Below are 22083 nucleotides of genomic sequence, written 5' to 3' on the forward strand. Positions count from 1 at the left end.
GAACAGAATTAATGGAAGGAGGATAATCAGTGTACTGGGTTGCTGAATCAGCTTTATAGGGGAGCTGAGGAAGGCATACATTCAGGCGAGTGGTGCCATACAGGAAGTATTTTATAAGAATAACAGCATAGAAGTATTATGGAAAAAGAGGACTGTGAAATCCTTTAAGCAGAAACCCTGTTGGGCTGCGTTATCAGCCTCCTGCTCAGAGCCATAATAGTGCTCAGGAAATGTGAAATGGAAGTAGAGAAAACCTACAAATTCAGGACAGGCAGCAGCAGTGGGAGGCTTCAATAGAGGCTGGGCTAGCGCCTTCTTAGGATGGGAGGCAGAGATGTTGCATCCAGATGTGCAAAGTGGCTGCTTTCCAGTGCACCTGATGCTCAAACTTCAGAGATGGGAAAGCGCTGTCCTGAATGTGATCTTTCAGGTTCAAGTATGTGGTCTACAGAACAGTGTGGGAGTTAGTCAAAATAACCCATAAAATATTGCCCCAAGATTATCATTGCTGTTTTAGGGTTTTTAGAATCTTCCAAATATAACAAAGAAAAGTGAAATAATTCCTGGAAGCCTCCACTACTCAGAATGGGGAAGATATTGTAGCAAAATGGCTGGCAGCCAGAGAAAGGGGAAGCTGGCCTGAACTTATAAGTAGAAGAGGAAAGTCTTGAAAACGCAGTAGGTAACTGAAAAGAGTAACTGAAAAATTCACATAAGGAGTTAGGAAGATGCCTTGCAAGGAATGCTCAAGCTGTTAGGAAAATGTTCTGAAGTATATCATATTTCAAACCCAGGAAATCCATAACAGTTACACTGGGGCGCTTGTGGAAAACTTTGGGGTAGAGAAGCTCGTTGAATTTTCTGTGTTGAACTTTGCTGCTGAAGGTGGGTGTTGCCTTGCCTTGAGTGGCAGAACCTGTCTCTACCAAGGAGGTCTGCAGAGGATTTTAATTGCAAACACATGCCATTATCATCTTCTATTGAGGTTTTTTGAAGTTGAGGATGGGGTCAGAAACTGCTTCTGTTCTCTCTAGAGAAAACATAACAAATATGTATGTTAATCAGCTAAAAAACAGGAAAATTAACTAAAATTTGTACTACTGTGCCTGCTTAAGAGAAGTGCTCTGTGTGCTTTCACTTGAAAGATCTCTCAAGAACCAGTATGTCTTAAAATATAAAAATAACAAAAAAACAGCTGTAGTTAATTTTGTTTGTTTCAGAAATCAAACTGTTGCAAATGAAAGTAGCTATTTGTGTTGCTTCATTGGGATTATAGGGCACAGGGTGCATAAACTTAATTGCAGAAATATTGCTATGAAAATAGCATTAAATATTGACCACAAGTATATAAGTTTATTACCAAAAGAGTGTTTTTCATTAATTTGTTTTGTTGAAGTAATTTTCTACCCCTTTCTCCCTTAGGCAGTGATGCAGTTTTGTTTTTAACACCGTGTGTGGGTCCCAAAACCATATGGTGGTAAAGGAAAATTTATATTCACTAATTATAAGTTTAATACAGAGAATTTTTTTCTTTTTAACTGATGCGAGTATCTCTAAAACCCTCAGGCAAATCACCAATAGTAAGTCTGTAATCTTTCTTGACTGCTCAAATGGGCTTCAGTTCTTTCAGCCTGGGTCTGGCACATTCAGCTGATTCTGAAATGTTGAGGATATCCGTTGAGCCAGTTCTTTCATGGTTGTGGTCATAATGCAACATTTTCTCTTATATGAGGTCTTCCTATCATGAGGTAGAAGTCAACATCTTGGCTTTCCTAAAATGAAATTCAAGTTTGAATAATAAAAAAAAGCAGCGTTCTTTGTAATGTTTATTATGAGATTATCTTTTCCTCAAAATTGTGTTAATTGTGCTTTTGTTAAAGGCATGTGTAAGAACTGGTAAACGAGACTATGTACATTCTGAATGCTTATAGAACCTTTATTTATTATCTCCAATATTCCAGATGATTTATGGGAAATGTAACTAAAATTGTGTTTTGGTCATGGTTGGTGAGAAACTAAAAGTATGTGTAATACAGGACTAATTGAGTGATGCCTAGAATGGTTGCAATGCCATTAGATGCCTATTGTTAGATACTTTGAAAAAGAGAACGAATTAGTTAATGACTGTATTCCTGAGTTTACAGTCTTTAATTTCCTTTGGTGACTACATCCAGCTTTTCTGTAGTGTGAAGACCATTAGAAGAAAGTTTTACTTGGCTTTACCTCTCCTTTAGTGATATTAGGTACTTCACCTACTTTGTACTCCTTTTCACCCATTTCTCTTTCTTCCTTTTCCCATGTGGTTAGATTATCTGATCACAAAGTGGGTTTGGGTGGAGATAAGTGGGACAGTGAGGTGGCCTTTTCTCATGCTTGTTAGTTGTGTCAGTGGGTTCAGAGAGTGGCAAAAGCACGAACCCTGCTGAATGTACCCAGTTCATAACTCCTCCACATATCACTGTTAATTTTGTTTGTTGTGTTGAGCACAAAATTGTAGCAATGCTTGTGGAATAACCATGACTAAAGCTACAAGTACTATTTGTTAGTCAAACCTAAATTTCGTGGAGCCATGTTTGGGAAATAATGGGCCTATCACTGTGCCCAATCTGCCCTTACTGATTCACCTTCTGCTCTTTTCTTTCACTTCACTTTAGGCCCATTTGGTTCTGACATAATCCTCTTGTAAATATGAACTGACAATTCCTTTTTTTTTCTTTTTTTTTTTTCATCAATCTTAGTTTCATGATCTTTTGATTTCAGGCTTCCCTTAGTGTTCCTACTGTTAGTGCAATTTACTGGGAGGTAAACAACAGTGGCTGTTTAAACTAATCCATCACTTAAGAATTCATTATGAGAATCAAAGTGCATATACTGTTAATTTCATGGGTTAATTTTATACCTCTGACAACTATATGTCACTTTAGGAAATAATAAGTTTTAAATCCTGTAGTTCAAACTTAGTTTTTCCTAGTTGTATTTCATTGAGGAATACATAGGGTAAAGAAAGGTATGTGAATGCAGATTATTTAGGATGCTTCTTTATTAGTGTAGGTTTTTTTATTATGTAGATGCAGATCAAAACAACTTCCAGCTTGATGTTTTTTATTTTTACCTATTCTTTTCAGCTCAACACAGGGTTAGTTGATTATCTTGAAAAGCCTTCTGCTGAGCAATAGTAGATGTAGCCTGTGTTTGTCCTTCTGCTTGTGTCTTTGTGTATGTTCTTCCTAGTCTGAATTATGCTCAAGATGATAATTTTTGGTAGGTTTGGCAGCCTTGGCTGTGTCTGTTCTCATCTGATGAGATTATAAGTGCTGCCAATTCTAGAAGAATGAGGGTGCAGATGACCTGAACTTTGTTTCCCTTTCCACATATCTTTCTGTAAATCAAAGGATTAGCTTTTTTCATGGAAGTGCGTAAGCAGACAGAACTTTATACATTGGAAGAAAACATTCAAGTGCATATTGTTTATAAGCAGGCAATTAAGAAAAGAAATAGAGGGAAAGAATATGAGATGATATCTCTGTACATCTCTTCTCCTGTTTATCAGTGGCCCTTTAGTCTTTCATTAGGTGTTAATTTGGAAATGAGCAGAGGAGAAAAGGGTTCAGTTAACTGCGGCAGACAGAACTTGGTGTATGTTGTACGTATAGCGTCAATGCACAAAAAAAGGAAATAGTGTACTTCTCTGCAAAGGACTACTTCTACCATATGAGAAAGTGTGTCTAATTATAGTTAACTTCCTGTGTTATAAGAAATTAAAATTGAGGGTCCCTTTCTCTCACAAGATAATCCTATGAACAGGAGGAAGAGTTGAGTTACTCTTTTTTCCTGATCATTTTCAGGACAGAGTGCATTAGTTACCAACATCTGAGCCCAGGACAGAAGGCAGAGCATGACCCATCCATTGTGGATGATTGATGTAAACGGCTTTGTGCACTCAGTAAGAACAAAATCTGAAATACTTAATCATTCATAAATGAATGTTTTTTTGGTACACATCTAGTTTTAATGAGATGGGATGAAACTGTTTTTAACCGATAATAATTTCTGTGCCTTTACTTGAATTGAATAGATATAAAGAGGGCATAAAATGATAGAGTCTAACTGCTTAGGAGTTTATTGATATCCATTTATTAGCAAAGTTAAATAGCCTTTTTCTTTCTTTAGATTAGTTAATAGACCTATGTGTATGAGAATTCATATCTTTTCCATTGTAGCTTATTTCTTCTATTAATCTTCTGAACTTTGCCACACAGATACAGGTAGTAGAGCTGTAATGACTAATGTAGTTTTTGCTATATATTTAGGCACAAACAGTGTTTAGATGAAATACTCTTCCTTAGCATTACAGGAGCAGATACTGCTGACTTTCTGAGAACTACTTTCTGACAATAGTGAAATACCTTTACATCTGGTTATTCACTTATTTGGATACATTTTGTCAGAAATTAAACTATAAACAAATACTCAAGTGTATTCTTTTAAGATACAGTTCTCTTCTTTTGCCATTTTAGAATGTCGTTCTAAACCGATATGATGCACTTAATACAACCGCATAACTGAGGATCTAAAATTAGTTTTTATTATTTGCACTAGCTCCAAAGCAAAGAGAAGACTGCCTTCAGGTGATCTTGCTGTTGAAACTCTTCACATTGCACCACTATTTGGAACAGATTTTTTTTCTTAAGAGTCCCTCCTTTTTCAAAAGTCTGAATCAAAACTGGTTTGTCGTATTCACTAAGAGATAAATTTGATGTTGCCTGGTCCATCTTCTTATATAGACACGTTTTGACACAGTGTATTTGAGTGCTAATAATGACATTAGAAGATGTTGGAAAGAGATCTAATTCGGCATGCAGAAGTGACTTTGCTGTCATCTTCTATTTTCTGCACAATTGATGGTAGATACTAGGGGCTGAATTTTTCTTTCAGGTCAAATTTTCATGGCATGAGACTGCCTGTTAGAAACAGATAAGACCAAAACCAATACTAAAGTACTTCTTGGAATTGCCAGCAGTGCTGAGAATTTAAAAAGGATGCTGCAGTTTCCTGTTTAGGACATGACGCAACAACATGTATCTTACTAGCAGTGAAATCCAACCAACTACTCCATGGCAGTTCAAAATTTCTAACTATGAAAACTTTATAAGAAAAGTCTTATTTTTGAAGAATAAAAGTTGTTTCTAACTAATGTAGCTCTTTGTCACGCTCTTTAGTCTATATATCCTGGAACTTTCATTGTCAGACAACATAAGTCCATTTTTTTATCTCATTTTTAATATTCAAGAGTCTCAAAGAGAATTAAAATAATTAAGGTGAAGTCCTCAAACAATAAAAACTCCAGACCCAAAAATAGAGCACCACAAATTAAGTAAATAAACAATCCTAGATAAAAACCAACACTTTCCAGTGATGCTGTAGGTATTATAAACACAATTCACAAACTAGCCATTTTTGTATTCTCTCTTTCCCTTTCAGGAAAAAAAAAACAAACAAAACAAAACAAAAAAAGAGCTCCACTTGTGGATGTTACTGTCAAAATTAGCTGTGCAAAGCCTTGCTTGAAAGGCACCTGTGAAGAACAACTTCTGAACATCATACTTCTGTGCAGACACCAAGTGTGGTGCTGCACCATGCTGTTATGATCTGAGACAACCTCATCCAAGCTTATGAGTGCTGAGCAATGTGAGAGCAACTCTGCAAAATTCCAGCTCCGTTCCTGACTTAGTCCTTTCTGCCCTCTGTGATGCCTTTTGCCTTACCTTTCTCCTAAGAAAGATCAACTTCTTCAAGCCATAGCATTAGCTTAGCAGCAGTGAGTTTTCCAATGATCTGCACTTTATTTTTGTAAATAGGATGTGTTGAGGATGGAGGTTTTTTCAAACATTTTTTTCTAATGACTTAAAACTGTACACATTATAATGCCCCAAATACTGTAATACTAAAATCTATTTGGTCTTGTATTGACTTTCTGGAAACAGATGATATGTAAGAAACAGCAAGGAGCAGGTTAGGGTTATAGCAGTACTTCCCTGGTGTGTGCTATCTCTTACACCTCAAGATTTGTAGGTTAGGGCTGCCTCAGCCTGAAAGAGCGTTTTTACAGGTAATAGTTTTTGATAAATTTTCTTACTCTGACTCTTCTCAGCCTACATAAATCTTTATCACTTAGTTTTGTAGCAGTCTGGTCCTCAGTTTAATTTTTCAATGGATGAAGCAACATCACTTTTGCTATTACCAGTTTCCCTTTCGACCCTAATGTTTGTGTTGGAAGAGAATAGTGAGTAGTGATTTCTCCATCAATGTTTCTGTCACTTGTCATTGTGAATGTGTCCATTGCTACTTCCATCACTTTCCCTGAGGCTGAGGCACTGTGATCTATCTCATCATCTTCAGAAAGAATTTGTTTCACAGCTTTTTTTTTTTTTTTTTTTTTCCTGCCTTCTTACCCCTTCTTGCTGAAGTGCAGGGCAAACTTGTGCAGAAGTATGTGAGTGTCAGCATTATATTTTCATAATGGCACATCATACAGCATTCTGTTCTCTAAGTCCTTTGCTAATAACTTCAATTCTTGCTTTTTGAATGCTTCTGAAATTTTGGAACAGCCCTGAAATATTGAGAGTGTTGTACATAATCCCAAAGTCTCCATCTTGATTGGTGATGGTTGGCTTACACATAACCATTTTCTATGGGAAGTTATTTCTGTGCTCCCACTCCCTATTGCCCTGTGAGCATCACTTCACATTTGTCTTCTTTTGAATTTAAACTGCTGTTCCATCTAGCACCAAATCACTTTGTATCATAAGTTTATTTTGGAGTGTTTTGTTGCTAAGCTACTTGGGGTTGTAAGAAAAGGAACACTACAAACGATCATATTCACTTCCATACTTACTTTTTCCAGGCTACGGAAGTTGTGTTTCACACTTCTGAGCACACATTCCTAAAGCCCTACTGGAGATCTCCCTGTAAATTATCATGCTTCATCGTTGGGAAAAAATTGCAGCAATATCTGTTTTGTCACTTCTACCTCATGTGTAGTACAATACCTGCATTACATAAAATTGTTTGCAAAATTAGCAGAATGTGGGAAACGTATGTGTTTGAATTGTGCTGTGTGTCAGGTGTAAATTATGTTCTGCAAGGTAAGGACATAGCCCTGCAGAAAGGATAAGTACCTGCTGCTGGAAGACGTGGTAGTAACAGGATTTGTACTCCGGCAATATGGCAGGAAGTCTCCTAGCTAAAGGATGTGGTTTAATCAGATGTTAGAGGTTAATTTTACAACTTGATCTCATGAGACCAACAGTCTGCAAAGTGACCAGTCACACATTGGAGCAGATGCTGTTGGCAGGAGTTCAGCCTCTGTTTCTAGGAATTCGCTGTCTGAAGCTAGATCTTTGTTCTCTGGAAAAATAGGATAGGAAAATTCTAATTAGTGCAATTTATCACCCTAATTAATTCAAATTGTTTAATATCAATTCCAATTCTTTGCTAGAAATTGTAGTGAAAATGTTCAAAGAGGAATTTTGAAAAGTTTGGAGTGATGAGTGGAAGACTGACAAGTAAAGAGGGAAGACATTCTTTCCTAACAAGCAAATATGCTGGGGAGAAAACTGTAGTTTTGTCACAGTGGGGGAAGACTGGGAGTGTTCAAGAGCTGAAACAGGTTTTTTCTCATTTGTCCTTTCCCTGTTTACGAAGGTAATGTTGGGGAGACTTTGAAAAATACTGAAAAGTTTTGAGATTTTAATAAAAAAGAAAAAAAAATCCAGGAAATTAAAGTTTTCATCTTGGCAGTTTCAAGATGAAATGTTCTAACTTTCATGTCGAAGCTCATTTTTCAACTTGAAACAGCTTTTTTTAAGCAACAAAAACCAGTCTTTAGTGCAGAGGTGGTTGATCTTAATCCTGGGTCTGATGTCCTGGTGGATTACTCGTGCAGGGGAAGGAGCTCAGCTATTGGCAAGGATACATGTGCTACGTGAAGAAATATGGCTTCTGATTTTGGCTTGTAATGAAGTATTTTTCTACAGTGGCAATAGCAAGGGGTTGACAGGGAAAAATAATACAGAGTTAGTATCAGAATAAGCCATCCTGGAAATTACAGATCACAAAGGTCACATCCCTCTCAGCAGGAGGGGTGGGGGGACTTGTGCCTCACTCTGTGCTCATTAGCAGAGCTCAGCCCCCCCTTAGACTGAATGCCTGCTGATGGTTCTCAATCTTGAGATGTAGGTCTGACTACAGTATGCACACCAATTTTTATCTGTCTCTAAGTAAAGGTCCTTTGAGCTCTTTTCCTCTAAATGCCATTTTTTTGTACTAAATTGTGAAATGATGAGATTGTATATTGTAGAAAATGTAGATCTGGATATACAAGAGCGACATAGCATGTGAATGTCTATTAAAATAGAAAATGTTCTCATAGAAAATACATTTTCCAGATAGAGGGTAAATATTTATTATGGGAGCAGTGAGGTGGTTTTTACTAGGCTGGTATTCTGAGCTGGTAAACGATAATCACCCACTCAAATGGCACCAATAGATCAAAGATCGAAATAGCTAATGCCATGCTTGGAATATCATTTTACAGCCCTATAAATTTCAAATGTATTATTAGGGCAGAAAGCATAAACAGATTGAATATTTTTCATTCCATGGTAAAGAACAGACATAGTTGGAAAATAGTTTTCTCATAAACATGGAATATGTGACCAGGATACTCCCAGAATAGTTAAAATGAAGTGCAGCAGGTATGGCAAAATATATGGTAAATAAATTGAGAACGCGTTTTTAGTATATTTTTGTATGCAATAAAACTTTATTTCTTTTGCAAACATGTATTTACAGTGTTTTTTCTTTTTTTCTATCACCTTGCTTGTAATACATTTTGCACCATGCTGTGCAGATCAAGCAATAAAACAGCCAGTGATCAGAATTGCAGTAAAAAGAAAGTACTCATAACTTTATAAGACTGTGGTGGACAGAGGGTTGCTCATCCCTGCTTGGCCTTTGATCGAGCCCAGAAAAGATCCAAGCAGTGCAGGCATGGGGATGAGCCTGTTCCATAGTCTGGTTTCTTGGGATGCTGAAGAACTGACTGTTACTTGGTTTGGATCTAAGTGGTTTGTGCTGTGCTGGGAGCTAGTGGTCCCTTGATCTGATGTCCTGTGCTGAACACGTTCCTTGCTCAGGCCCAAGTTTAGCCTTGCTGCTCCACAACTGTGCCACTGCTCAGGATCAGTGCAGCCTCTGCTCATTCCTGGGCTGCCTCTGGCTGCCAAACGGCTGCATACAGTAGTGAGAAAGGTGCCAGAGCTCTGCAGTGATGTCTTGCCCACCACTGTATTTAGACAAAATTAATCTTCTGGCTATGTGCTTGTCCCTTGTTCTGATACCAGGTTTTTGGAGAGTCCCCCAGCAATGAAAGTGAGGTGCGTGTGTGTAGGCCTGGCCACCTCAGGGTGCAACTGCTTTTGTAGAGAAACCAGAACTAACCAGGATAATGCTTTTGATCTACAGATGTATTATTACCTTTTTAAAACGGCAACAAAAAGGGCTCTTCTTGAGCAGAAAAGCCAGATGTTGTGCGTGCCTCAGGTGAGAGAAAGAACAGTCATAATGCATCTCTGTGGGGCAGTGCCTGCATTCAGTCCCTCCTTCCTTTCTATTTCCTGAAAGTTCACATCCGGGGAGCAAAGAAACTTTTCTCTCCTTTCCTATTTAAGCCCTTAAAGCGGCCATTACTTCTTCAAGGTTACCTTCTCTATTACTTAAATTTTAAGTCCACAAGAGAGCCAAAGTCTGTTCCTGTTTCCTGTGCTGGCAGGGTTGTGTTTATGGGTTTGGTAACTGGCGGATCATTTTCTAATCACAGAAATGCTGGTATCCACTTGCTCTTCTTCTCTGCTTTCTCTGCAGTTAAGCTAACGAAGCTTCCTAAGGCATGTGAAGAGTAAATCTAGATGAGTTAAACAGTTTAATTTCTCATTACATTTAGTAAATGGTGGCCAACTGGGTTAGCTGCTGCCCTTCTCTGGGCAATGAACTACGGCTCACTTTCTGTAGGAGAGGGGACTGTGGGAGAATATGTCCCTTATTCTTGTCTCCATCTTTCCATGTTACAGACTCCTTGCTTCTGGGTGGGAAATGCTGGATGCGTGTGGGGTGTGTGTGGGAAGCTGTGATGGCTGTGCTGCTCAGACCTTCCTCTGTAATTTCTATGAGTTTCTGTGGGGAATTACTGCTGGTCTTGGTGCTTCAAGAGCTAGGTGTCTGTTCTGAGGGTGCCCTAAATTTTGTCTATAGTAAGACAATTAATTCTTTTGATATTTTGTTTTTTACAAGACTATTATGACTTTGACTTTTTCTCATGAGTCATGAGATGGCAATTGGTAACCCACTAATATTGTTGCCCACAAGGGTTTGTAATTTTAGAAGTAATCACTTTGTGGCTGATGTAAATTTTGTAATGAGAAATACTAGATTTATGACTGCAGGATTTCTCACAGACTGTTTTATTGCTTAGAGGAATTGCTTTCTCTGTTGGGAAAATCCATCATTAGATGTCTGCCTCAAATGTTTTGTGGAGCGTTTATGCTTGGAGAATGCTAATGCAATCATTGAAACAATAATGATGATTTGAGATAGCGTAATTGTTCCCTTTTTCTTTACTCCAGACACTAAATGAGCTGCCAGTCAAGTTGCACACAGATTTGTAAGGGGACTTTGCAGCCAAAATGTGAACAATTGCCAAGTCTGGTCTTTGTGTTCTTGGCTCACCTGATAGATTCATTCCATATTGCTGAAAAAGACACCTGGTTTCTGCACATAGTGGCTGAGAAGAGCTGCTTGTAGTACAAGATCTACTGCCCTTGCCACAGTGATGATAACAATCAATTCTGAAGAGAATTTTTATTGCTGCCTTTTTATGTGAAACCTGTCTAGGTAAAAATATATTTTGAGCACACCTGTGAGGCCAACCTTTTTAAGCAAGATGTAGGTGGGAGAAAATCCTAATGACGCTTAGGCCTTGCAAAAATGTGAGTTTCTCAGACCTCTGGAGATGAAATATTTCTTGGCATTGGGCTGCATGTGAAAATTTTGGGGTCTACCCAACTTTCATGAGGAAAATTTTAGCATCTCCAGAGGTGGTTGATGAGTGTTCTGAGGTTTAAGGTTACAGTTTAAAATATGAAATATGGGTATCTAGAACCTAAATCGGTTGGATGTGTAGCTGTTGCGTTCTATGGGCGTGATGCTGGTTGTGGGCACTGGTCTGGGATGCTGGATGTCCTTGCACTGGCTCTTAGCAGGGGGCACATTAGCTTGGCTGAACAGAACTTGGTTTACTCAACTGTTTCCATTTCTCCCCTGTAAGAATGAACTAGCTTGTTGGACTGGGAGATCTAGGCAACAACTATGACTACATTGCTTTTGTTGCAGCTAAAAAAAGATGATGTTATATATGGTTTTATTTTCTTATTCTCTTCACTGAGAGTAGAGTATATGTATGGTTTTGTGTTTAAGTGAAGATAGCTTAAGCATTCTTTTATTTAATATAAATTTGTCAGCTCTATGCCAATAGCACATATCAGCAGAGAAAACTGCTGCAGTCAGCAAGGTCTTTCCTTCATGAGTCTATGTCTATAAAAAGAAACATAATGAGAGGGTGCTCTTAGAAACATGCTTTGAAGCACCAGCATGTAACCTCTGGTGCTGGAATTTCTCAAAGATGTTTTTCCTGCAGTGGTGATGCTTCATGGAGCACTGACCCTATGGTAGAGAGGGGAGGTAAGAGCCCTCACCTGTGCTGACACCTGCCTAGTCCATTTGTGTCCTGCTTCGTCTAGTTTTGGCCCAGTGCTTGCTGTGAAGTACTGGACTGAAACTCTTGTTAGTTCTCTGCTCCCCTGAAGCTGAATTATTGTGCAGATTAGCATTTCATTTTCTCTTTTGTGTGCAACAGGTATATTCTGAGTGGAAACATACATTACTGGAGAACTACCTGAAATGTACTGGAGTTTTGAATCTTGCTCTGATTTGGCATATTCTTACTCTTTATTGTAATACACTGCTGTGCTGCTGATCTTATTCCTTATTGAAACAGCCCATTTCTGCATGATTCAAGTTCATTTCTTGAAACTGGTTTCAATAACTTTCATTTACTTAAACTATTAAAATAGTTTAAAATATGGAGAACAGTACTACTCGCTTCCTATTCAAATTGCAGCTCTCACCATTGAAATAAGGTTGAAATAAAGTGTCTTGGGTTCTGCTTGACCTGATTCAATGTAACTGTTAAAATGTAGAATTACAAAAAGATAAAGTCAGATGCATTCCCTATTTGGCTCGAACTATTGAAATGGGAATGGTATGAGTTTGCACAGCTATTAATATGTTATTAATCCTGGATATATTATGTAGTACTTTTAAGCCTTATCTGAAGGACTGGATATTCTTTTGTAATGTGTTCTTTTGGTTTTCTATACTCTGACATTTTGTAGATGAGCCATTGCTCAATATGTAAAGTCTAAATGGCTCCTCTTATTCAATCAAGTGCTATGTCATTGAGCATGTTACAAAGAGACTATATGCTCTGCACATTAAGTTTTGAGTCTGGTGCTTATTGCAAAATTCAGACTTTTGAGATGCTAAATATGTGCTATATCTTGCAAGCTAAAAATGGCAGACTCCTGACAGTTTTGGGTTGTTGAGACTATAAATGGCTCTCTTATGTCTGTCCTTCTCTCTTTTGTCCATGGTTTCCATATTAGGCCCCGGTTCTTTGTGATGTTCAGTATCCCTGTAGCTCCAATAGGCCAGAAAGCAGTAATGCCATACCATTCCTGGTTTTCTGAATCAGGCTTCTGTTATTTTGACTACCTGTAAAATATCCCTGGAGAAATGATAGCTTTTAACACAGTGATGGCTAATTTTTTCTCTTCAATTTGCTATAGAAGCCTTCTTCACTTATTCTTAACTTACTAACTCTACAAGACCTTCACGTTGCTTAATATCACTTCCACTTTTCTTTTTCCGTAGGTAGGTTTTCAGGTATGCAAATAGCAGATCCTAAATCATCTACATGAACAATCGTTTCTGTGACAGGCAGCATTCATCAGTGAGACTGAATGCTTTCAATTTAAAGAAAGAATAAACAAAAATAATTAAACAGAAATGCTTCTACTAGAAGCAATATCAAACCTCATCTAATCTAAACTCTCAGAGGGCAAATGGTATCCTGGGGTCCATCAAAAGAGGAGTGGCCAGCAGGGACAGGGAGGTGATTGTACCCCTCTACTCTGCTCTTGTGAGGCCCCATCTGGAGTACTGTGTCCAGGTGTGGAGCCCGCAGTACAAAAAAGATAGGGAGCTGTTGGAGAGGTTCCAGAGGAGGGCCACTAGGATGATCAGGGGACTGGAGCACCTCCCCTATGAGGAAAGGCTGAGGGAGCTGGGCTTGTTCAGCCTGGAGAAAAGAAGGCTGCAGGGTGACCTCATTGCAGCCTTTCCATACCTAAAGGGAGCCTACAGAGGGCAGGGGAATCAAGTCTTTGAAAGGGTTGATATGTGTAGGCCGAGGGGAAATGGTTTCAAGTTGAGGGAGGGGAGATTTAGGTGGGAAATTCTTTATCCAGAGAGTGGTGAGGTACTGGAACAGGCTGCACAGAGAGGTTGTGGATGCCCCGTCCTTGGAGGTGTTCAAGGCCAGGTTGGATGGGTCCCTGGGCAGCCTGGTTTAGCATTAAATGTGGAGGTTGGTGGCCCTGCATATGGCAGGGGGGTTGGAGATTCATGATCCTTGAGGTCCCTTCCAACCCTGGCCATTCTGTGATTCTGTGTAAAAGGTATGTTAAAAAACATAGAGCTCTTGTCTACAAATGAAAATTCAGAGGATCCCTATGGTGTTGCATAGGTGCACTCTCCCAGAGGCAAAGATCAAAAAGGTTCCCTTGATTCACAGGACTTATAAAGGTGTGGAAGCTATCGTTGAACTTCAGCCTTATATTTCCTCTTGGCAGCAGCTGTTCGCCTGCAGGTTCTGGAGAACAGGTTTGGACAGGAGGAAGGTTTGCTCTAGTTTTGGGAGAACTGTTGGGATGGTCTCCTGATGGGATAGTGCTTTTAAGATAAAAGCTGCACTGGTGGGATTTTGCTTTTAAGGTAAGAGCTGCATTGGTTAAGACTGTTAAGAGCCGAACTCAAAGGCACTTTTCTCTCTACTGTCTTTCCTCGGGGCAGATGGCACATGAGCACGCATGGTTATGGCACAGCATGGGCACTGTGAAGCTACAGGATGTCAGACTAAGCACATGCTTCTGCTGCTTAGGAAAGGTGAGCTGCCCTGCTGGTACTCTTGCTTGTTTCTTAGAAGGATTCCAAGATTGGCTTGACTGTGTGGCCCAGTGCCATGTCATGTAGGGATGCCTGAGTTAGCTCAAGAAGACTTTGCCTTACTGTTGAAAACTGTTTTTTTTTTAGTTTAATATCATGCATATACCAATGTATGGTGCTTCTCATCACACAAAATGCTTCCAGAAAACCTACAATGAAACAAGTTTTTAAACACTAGCTCCTGTACAATGGCCAGAAACATGCTTACTGCACGCCCCCAAAGAAAAATTGCATGAAAGCTAGAAAAGCAGCAGTCCTCCATCCCCAAGGCTTATGGCATTTGCTCAGAGAGGGTATATCAACTGCATCCCTGAATATTCTGGTCCTTGTTGTACCCTCCTGGCACTACTTTCTGTGAGGGGCTGAAAGGTGTGCAGTGTGTGAAGGAGAGAAAAGCAAGTAACTGTGATCCTTTATGCCAAATAATGACCATTATGAATAGTGAGTACTGAGTATTAAAAAACTTGGTAGGTAGCTGCAGCATCTCCTTGCCTTCATGCAAACACATAGTTCAAGATTTTTTCTTAATTTCTCCTGATAGTAATCTTGTAAGAAAATTGCAGTGAAACCAAAGAATTTGTTTTATCTGCTTTTATGAATATTGACACTTTCCCCTTCCCTCCCCCCTTCCTCTCATTATTATTTTTAATTTATTCTCTTCCTGAGTTATAAATTTGTGTCAACAAACTGGTGATGGAAACTTTATGGTCTAGTAAAAGTGAGATAATTAGAAACAAGAATCCCCACTCCTGCTTTTCTGCATCCAGTTCAGCAAAACACTGGCAGCAGAGGCAATGTCCTTCACCCAACCTGGTGTTCAGTTTGCCATTCATCAAGATTAGGAATAATCAGGGAGCTCACTTATAGAGGGAGGAAGGTATTGATTGTCATTAAGATGTTGGATTGTATTTGAAGAAAGATGTGGATGCTAGGACTCCAATTCTCATTCTCTTAAAAATGCTTAAAATGTGAAAAGTATACAAATTAAATTAGATTGTTCCCTGTCCCCCCCCCCCCAAAAAAAAACCAACAATAAAATCCCCCCAAACCTACCCCACAAAAAACCAACCAAACAAAAATTAATGCCTCAACTATAAAAGCACTCTTTATGAACCTATTCTGCTTTCTATCTCCTTGCATAGAGAAGATTTTAGCCATGAGAGGCCTGCAGATCAAGCTGGGGAATGCAGATTGGACCTCTGAGCCTAAGCCAGGCCACCCATCTCTCTTTTGAAACAGTGTATAACTGTTGGTTAAGATTTTTTTGGTAATACAACTGAAATATTTTGCTATCAACCACTTTGTCAGTCTTCATTCAGACAATATAGACTGTTTGCTTTGTTCATTGCTGCCTAGCAGGAGAGCAGGTGATGTGGAGCTGGGGGGGAGGGTGGGGGTTGGAGTAGTGAGACGAATTCTCAGACTTTGCCTGAAGAAGTGTTTTTCTTGATACACAGGTGATAACCATTTCTGTCTTTTTACTGGCTGCCTCCATCTCCTCTCTCACACTCTCCACTAGCTTTACGAGGGAAGAGGTCTTCAGCGTTGCAGCCATGTTTCACAAAGGCAGCAGTTGCAATGATCAGATGCTGACTCTGTTTAAGGCTAAATTGTGCATATTTATCCTCAGATGAAAAGCATCATTAGATTATGCCCTATGTTCATATGAAGTCGATAGTAACATGTGCAATGAGCCTGTCCTCTCTTTTACGACATTACAGAATCAAGTATTTTACTTGTAAATAGGGCAAGATGTGAGGCAGAGTGCATACTTCCTTGAGCTGGGAGACATGCACCATAAATCAGGATATGTGTGCGTAATTACAAGATATCAGAACAAGTCCCAGGGGTATTTTTAGCATCATAAAATGTTAGATAGACCTGCTTTCCTGCAGAACATTGTCCTTTTCATTTCTCCATTCCTAGGTACCAGACAGTTTTGTTGGTCAGATTACTTGACGTGGAAGCAGAGTGATAAATTACAACTGCAGGAGTATACTGTGTTTAATTGCAAAATCAGAGTTAGAACTTCAGATTAAATTGTGCAAAGCCTCTGAACTAATTGTCAGAAAATATCTTCAGGGCTGAGTACTTTCCTAGCAAACAGTTGGATATGAAGTCAAAGGCTTGCTTTTTTCTACAGGTATAGAATATTTTGGCATGTGAATGAGTGGCTTTGGAAACAGAAAGAACACAGTTGTTACTACAGTTGAATATCTGTATTTATAAGAACTGTACATGAAGTGTTTGAAAGGATTTGACAGAAGAGAGGAAGGACCTGTCTTGAGATTAAATACTCCTTTACGTTCTTTTCCTAATGTGTGTGGGAATATGAATTTGATCATAATTATACTTCTTACGTTTTTAAGGCCATTTTCACTCTTTTCTCTGTTCCCAGGACAGCCTTGGCATCATTGAATTTTGGAGAGATGCTGTTATTCTCCATGCACCTTGTCCTTGTGACAATACTCATTGTTAGCTGTGTCTTCTGGGCTGCCACAGTTCGGGATCAGCTTGATGAAAGCCATCAGCAGGTCTACAAAGTGCCAGAGATTGTTTGACACAGAACTCTGTCTTGGGCACGGTTCTCATGTTGATTCAGCTGTAAAGCAATGAAAAGCAGACCAAAAGGAGGGATGGAGGGATGGATAGCAAGGTCTCATCTGTTTGTACTGTCTACCTGGGCTGCTTTGGCTGTGTTGGCAGACTGAAAATAAACCACCACTAAGAAGAAAAAGGGTGTGACCTCAGCTGTAGGAAGAGCTGTGCCCTATTCATGTAAAGGAAGTTTCTGTACAACTTATGCACAAGTTTTCTCTGTTACAGCAGGGCTCACGCTTAGGCATGTAGTTAGAGCATTTACATTATCTTTTTTCCTAAGAGCAAACTTTAAAACTGCAGTTCAGTCAACATCAAAGCTTATATCAAAACAAAAGGGAGAATTTTTTTGCTACGTTACTTAGTGTTGAATTTCTAATAAAAACCAAATCAAAAAGCAAACAACTCACAAAGCAAAAATAAACAAAACCAAACAAAAAACCCACAAAAAATACAACAACAAAAAGCCAAAAACAAAAAAAGCAATCAAACAATCCCAAACCAAAACAACGTGATAGGAGTGGGGACAAATATGAGATAATAGGAAGCTCCAGTTTCATTCACTTCACAGAAGAGGGTCTCTACACAATGCTAGTTTGCTCTTACTGTGAAATACTCCACTGCTGCTACGACACCCGTAAGCTTGTGAATGAGATTCTAACTATGAATTACTTATCATCCTTTTTTTTTTTTTTTTGTCATCTTTTATTTGGAAGACACAAATACAAATCTCTTTTAATGTGCTTCTAAAGTTCAAAAGGAATGATCTCTGTGCAGATTTAATTATCTGAAAGTCTCCTACTCTGCTATACTTCTAATGTTTGTGGAGCAACTAGCTGTCATTTAGCTCGATTTAACCAACTTACTGATACCAGTTAATTGGATAATGAGCCACAGACAAGCTTTAGGCATCTCGCAACTATTTTCCTTTTTTCATCGTTTACTGTGAGTGAAAATATAATACAACTTCCCCAAATACTCGGATGGTATATGCCTATTTTAATCAATTCAAATTGTAATGATTTAATTCATTCTTGCTGTCCTTAATTGTCCTCAAATCAACTGTTAGATGATTATTTGACCACTCAGGATGACTGAAAATTTCCACATGTTGCATTAACGGCGTGGCTGGCTCCAGCAGGACTGTGGATGTTTATCATTAGTAGGTATTTTTAAAGTTAATCATTACTCTAGTACATTGTCATTTGCCATTTTAGGAATGATTTTTTTAATTATTATTATTATTATTTTTTCTGGCTTTGTAAGCCGTTTGTAACAGACTCCCAAATGTTCTTTGACAAAAGATGCTGCACAGACCAATGGGAATATTACCAGTGTGCTTTCCAAACAGACTTTGTCCACTGCTTAAAAATAAATGCAAAGAAAATTCCTTGCAAAGGTATTAAACATTTAACAGCCTTAAAAATGGTTATTTAAATAACTGAGGGGCTCATTTCCTTAATCAAGAAGGCTTTTAGATCAATTTTTGCAAGATTTTAATTATTCTGTTGTATGTAATGGTAATATTCCTCTTCAGATATTCACATATGCTGATCTCAACATCAAAACTATAAAAGTTAACTTTACAAAGCATTCAGCAAGCTTTCTGATAAATCTAATACTTGTTGTTTTGTTGTTGGTTGAATTATTATTTGACCCATATCTGCCTGCTGGCTTTCTGCTCCCATCTAGATATACTAGTGAGTTAAGCCATATCGAGCCTGCTGATTTTGACAGGAGGATGTGGCTTTCAGCAGCAGCCCATGGCTCCTGGACTTCTGATGGTGTGATGGACTTCCAGAATTCCTGGTGCTCACACCCTGTGCATCTCAGAGGTACCTTATCTGTGAGCAGATGATGCTGAAATGCCTGTGTTACTGCATACGCTGGGATCAGTTCTTGGGAGCTGAAATCTCTCAGTTTCACAGCTTAGCAGCAGTGGATCTGTGACTTCTGAATCTGACTACCGCTTTTTCATGTGCAGTTTAAGTACATGCTTAGAGTAATAAAAGGTATGTACTGAAGGAAGATGGTGTTTTTTCAGGTTGATAGTACTGTTGCTTATTTCAAAGTATGCAATTTAGACTTGTTCTTATAAGGAAAAATGTAGCAGTGAGAAAGTTTATGTTAGTTCCTAAACTAAATGCTGAAAATATGGGCGAGACTTGTAAAGTTATAATGTGTGTTTTGCAACAACTGGTGTTTTCTCTTTTGAGGGGATTATTGAAATGCTTTACAGCTGCTTTCTGTGATGGCCTGCAGCACATTATTGAGGGTTCATTATTTTGTCAAAGCCTGTAATATATGGACCCTACAGGAGTGATGATGAGGCACACAGGAAGTTGATAAGGAGTCAGTCCCCTTGCATGGGGCTAGGAGGAAAAAATCTACAATAGATACAAATAGAAAGGAAAATACAAGACCCTTTGAGAATCTACCAGCAGTACTGGTTCTAAATTTGTTTTGGACAAATTGGATTTGTTGCTTTTCAGTTTTCCTTCTGTAAACTCTCCTGTGACTTTATTGTCAGTTGAAGTGTTTATTGACTGAGAAGTGCTTGCATTTTAGTGATGGATATGGTGATCTTGGTAAACACTTTGGGGCAATATTGTGGTGCAATATGCTGTGTAAGTTTTTATGTCACGTAATGGAGTGGGCAGACACTTATTTAAATAAAAATTAGAATAGAGATCTCATTGTTTCAGCAGCTATTAGTTTCACTAATGCTAGTACAAAGATAAGAGTTAAATGATCTGTGGATGTATACAAATGTCTTAAAGTAGAAAAGTAACACCAAATTCAATGCCATTATTACTGGGAGAAGTGCCAGCATTCTCGTTATTTTTAATGACTTCCAAACTGTGCCCTTAGAGAGTGATGAAGTAAGCGATTTCAGATGGGAAACTTGATATCCTCAGTGCTGAAAGGTGTTGAGCACTCTCACTTGTTAGGGGGAGCATGGCCAAGCCTGGGATGCTCTGTGAAGCAGTAGACAAGAATTGTAGGTTAAAGGCAGCTGTGGCCATTCTTTTAAGTAGGGGAAAGAAGAAATATTGCATGGTGCACTGCAGGAAAGCTGCAAAGTCCAGCACATGTGATGATGAAATGACTGCTTTGGAAGTTAAAACTACTGGAAAGATGACCTTGTGATAGCAGACCAACTCACCAGTTTGGCAGATTTAAAGCAAACGCAAAGCAAAAACTATATATATATTTTTAATGCAGTAGATTAGAAGGTGGAGATCACTATAAGGGATTGCAAAGAGATAAATTTGTGAAAGGTTGGTTAACTGATGGCTATTACAGCTGACATACAGCCCTCAGCTCAGAAGACTTATAAATCACTGGTTGTTCAAATTTGGTGAAATAAACCAGAAGAAAGTGTCTGCTATGCATCTCTCCTGGCTCCTTGGCCTCTGTTACTGACCACTACAGAGACCGGTTGCTCTGTTGTCCTCCCTGTGGAGCAACTGCTGTATGGCTGACCCTAAATCCAAAGATTATTTGCAGGGTCTACCTTAGAGCTGAGAATTTATTATCTTGTCATGTATATTTCAGCTGGGTACATTGCACTTACCACTAATGTTGATCTCTGGCATCCTGGCTGTGACTTCTCCAGCCAAGGTGATGGGCTGGGCTGTGGGTGCAAGGAGGAGCACCTTGGCTATGTGAATGCTGTCAGAGCTTTGGGAAGGGCTGGGAAGCCCTGCAAGACCTCTCTTTTGTCTACCTGCAAACAAAGTTGTGGAGAGAGAGGGTGGGAGGTATATGAGTTGCTGGGAGCACACAAAACATCTGTGTATTTTAATTTCTGTTCTATGGTGGAAAAACTTCACCTGACCTGCTTTCTTGGGATGTGGATTTGAAAGTCTGCTTTGAAAATGGGACAGAAGAACATGTACAGTGAGAAAGCTGTCAGAGAGGAACAAAATACCATTGCTCTTCAGTCTCAAGAGTAGTTTCTGCAGCAGAACATGTTCAAGGAGAGCTATAGCTATTGGAAGTATAGGTGAGCAGTCTACTATGTAAATTTTCACTAACCTCAAGTGTAAGTTACTTTAGATACAGTAATATCCATAATTTAAATGCTCCCTTGAAGTAAATAATTAAATGAGGATTACAATTATTAGTCACAAAGTGACACAGGTGACGAGCTTTCCTAAAGTAGGACAATTAAGCTGTAAATTAAAATTAAATTTCTCCATGAAATTAGAATTTTACACAAGGTAATTATTTAAGAGTAATAGGTTAGGTCTGTATATTGCAAAAATAAATCCTTTCAGAGATCTCCAGGTTTTTAAAAGTATTTCCTAATGGGAACAAAAGACCAGATTAAAACTTCATGATTCTTGAACAAAAAATGATATTTCATGGATGCAATTTTGTTTAAGTAAAGTTTTCCCTTATCAAACCCTTCTATATTATTTTTTTATTATTATTTTTATCCTAGCAGGGATATTGTCCTCTGTTGGGATGTTTGCTGCTGGAGAGATGCTCCTGTGCCTGGGCAGGGCTCATGTTTAGCCCTGTTCAGTGTCAGCTGGAGGAAGCACCATCTTTGAGGCTTCTCCCTTGCTGTGTGAGCAATGAACCATTCTTCTTCCTGGCACCTTTATACATGCTCAAAAACTATCTAGTACACAAATTGTTAATTCATTATTTAAGGTATTTTGCCTTCAATTATTTTTGTTCAAATTATTCTTGTGAGAATTAAATGACAAACCTGTTCTAATAGAATATGTTTCTTTGTCCAGGCAAGAAGTGGCCATAGATCTTGGCAGTCCCTAGATCAAGGAATTATGAGCTGTTCCAAATATTCTGTAAGTAATAAAGGAATATATAGAATAATTTCTTAAATTAACTTTCTGGAGCTCTGTGGCATAATTAGGATATCTGAACAATCCTAGTGGTAACTTCAGGGCTGTTTCTGGAGTTAGAGGAGTCTGGCTTTGTGTCCAAAGTGACAAGGCAGTATGTTATGGGGTGCAGTTAGGGTTACCACTGCATGATAATATCAAGATTTAGCAAATTCTTACTTGGATTAGTAGTCCTTCCTCAATTGTGTAGTCTGACTTATTTCATTGA

General features: G+C 38.7%; 1 long non-coding RNA gene across 1 annotated transcript in view; it reads left to right on the top strand.

Annotated features, from left to right (window-relative positions):
• The window catches only part of LOC125694114 (uncharacterized), a 63472-nt gene extending 43781 nt beyond the window's left edge, over positions 1 to 19691 (top strand). The window contains exons 3-4 of the long non-coding RNA XR_007377396.1: positions 14248 to 14340; positions 16799 to 19691. This is a non-coding gene — a long non-coding RNA (uncharacterized LOC125694114). The remainder of the gene's footprint in view (positions 1 to 14247; positions 14341 to 16798) is intronic.
• The last annotated feature ends 2392 nt before the right edge of the window (positions 19692 to 22083 follow it).

The sequence above is a fragment of the Lagopus muta genome, chromosome 5, assembly GCF_023343835.1.
Source record: "Lagopus muta isolate bLagMut1 chromosome 5, bLagMut1 primary, whole genome shotgun sequence".
Classification (NCBI taxonomy): Eukaryota; Metazoa; Chordata; class Aves; order Galliformes; family Phasianidae; genus Lagopus; species Lagopus muta.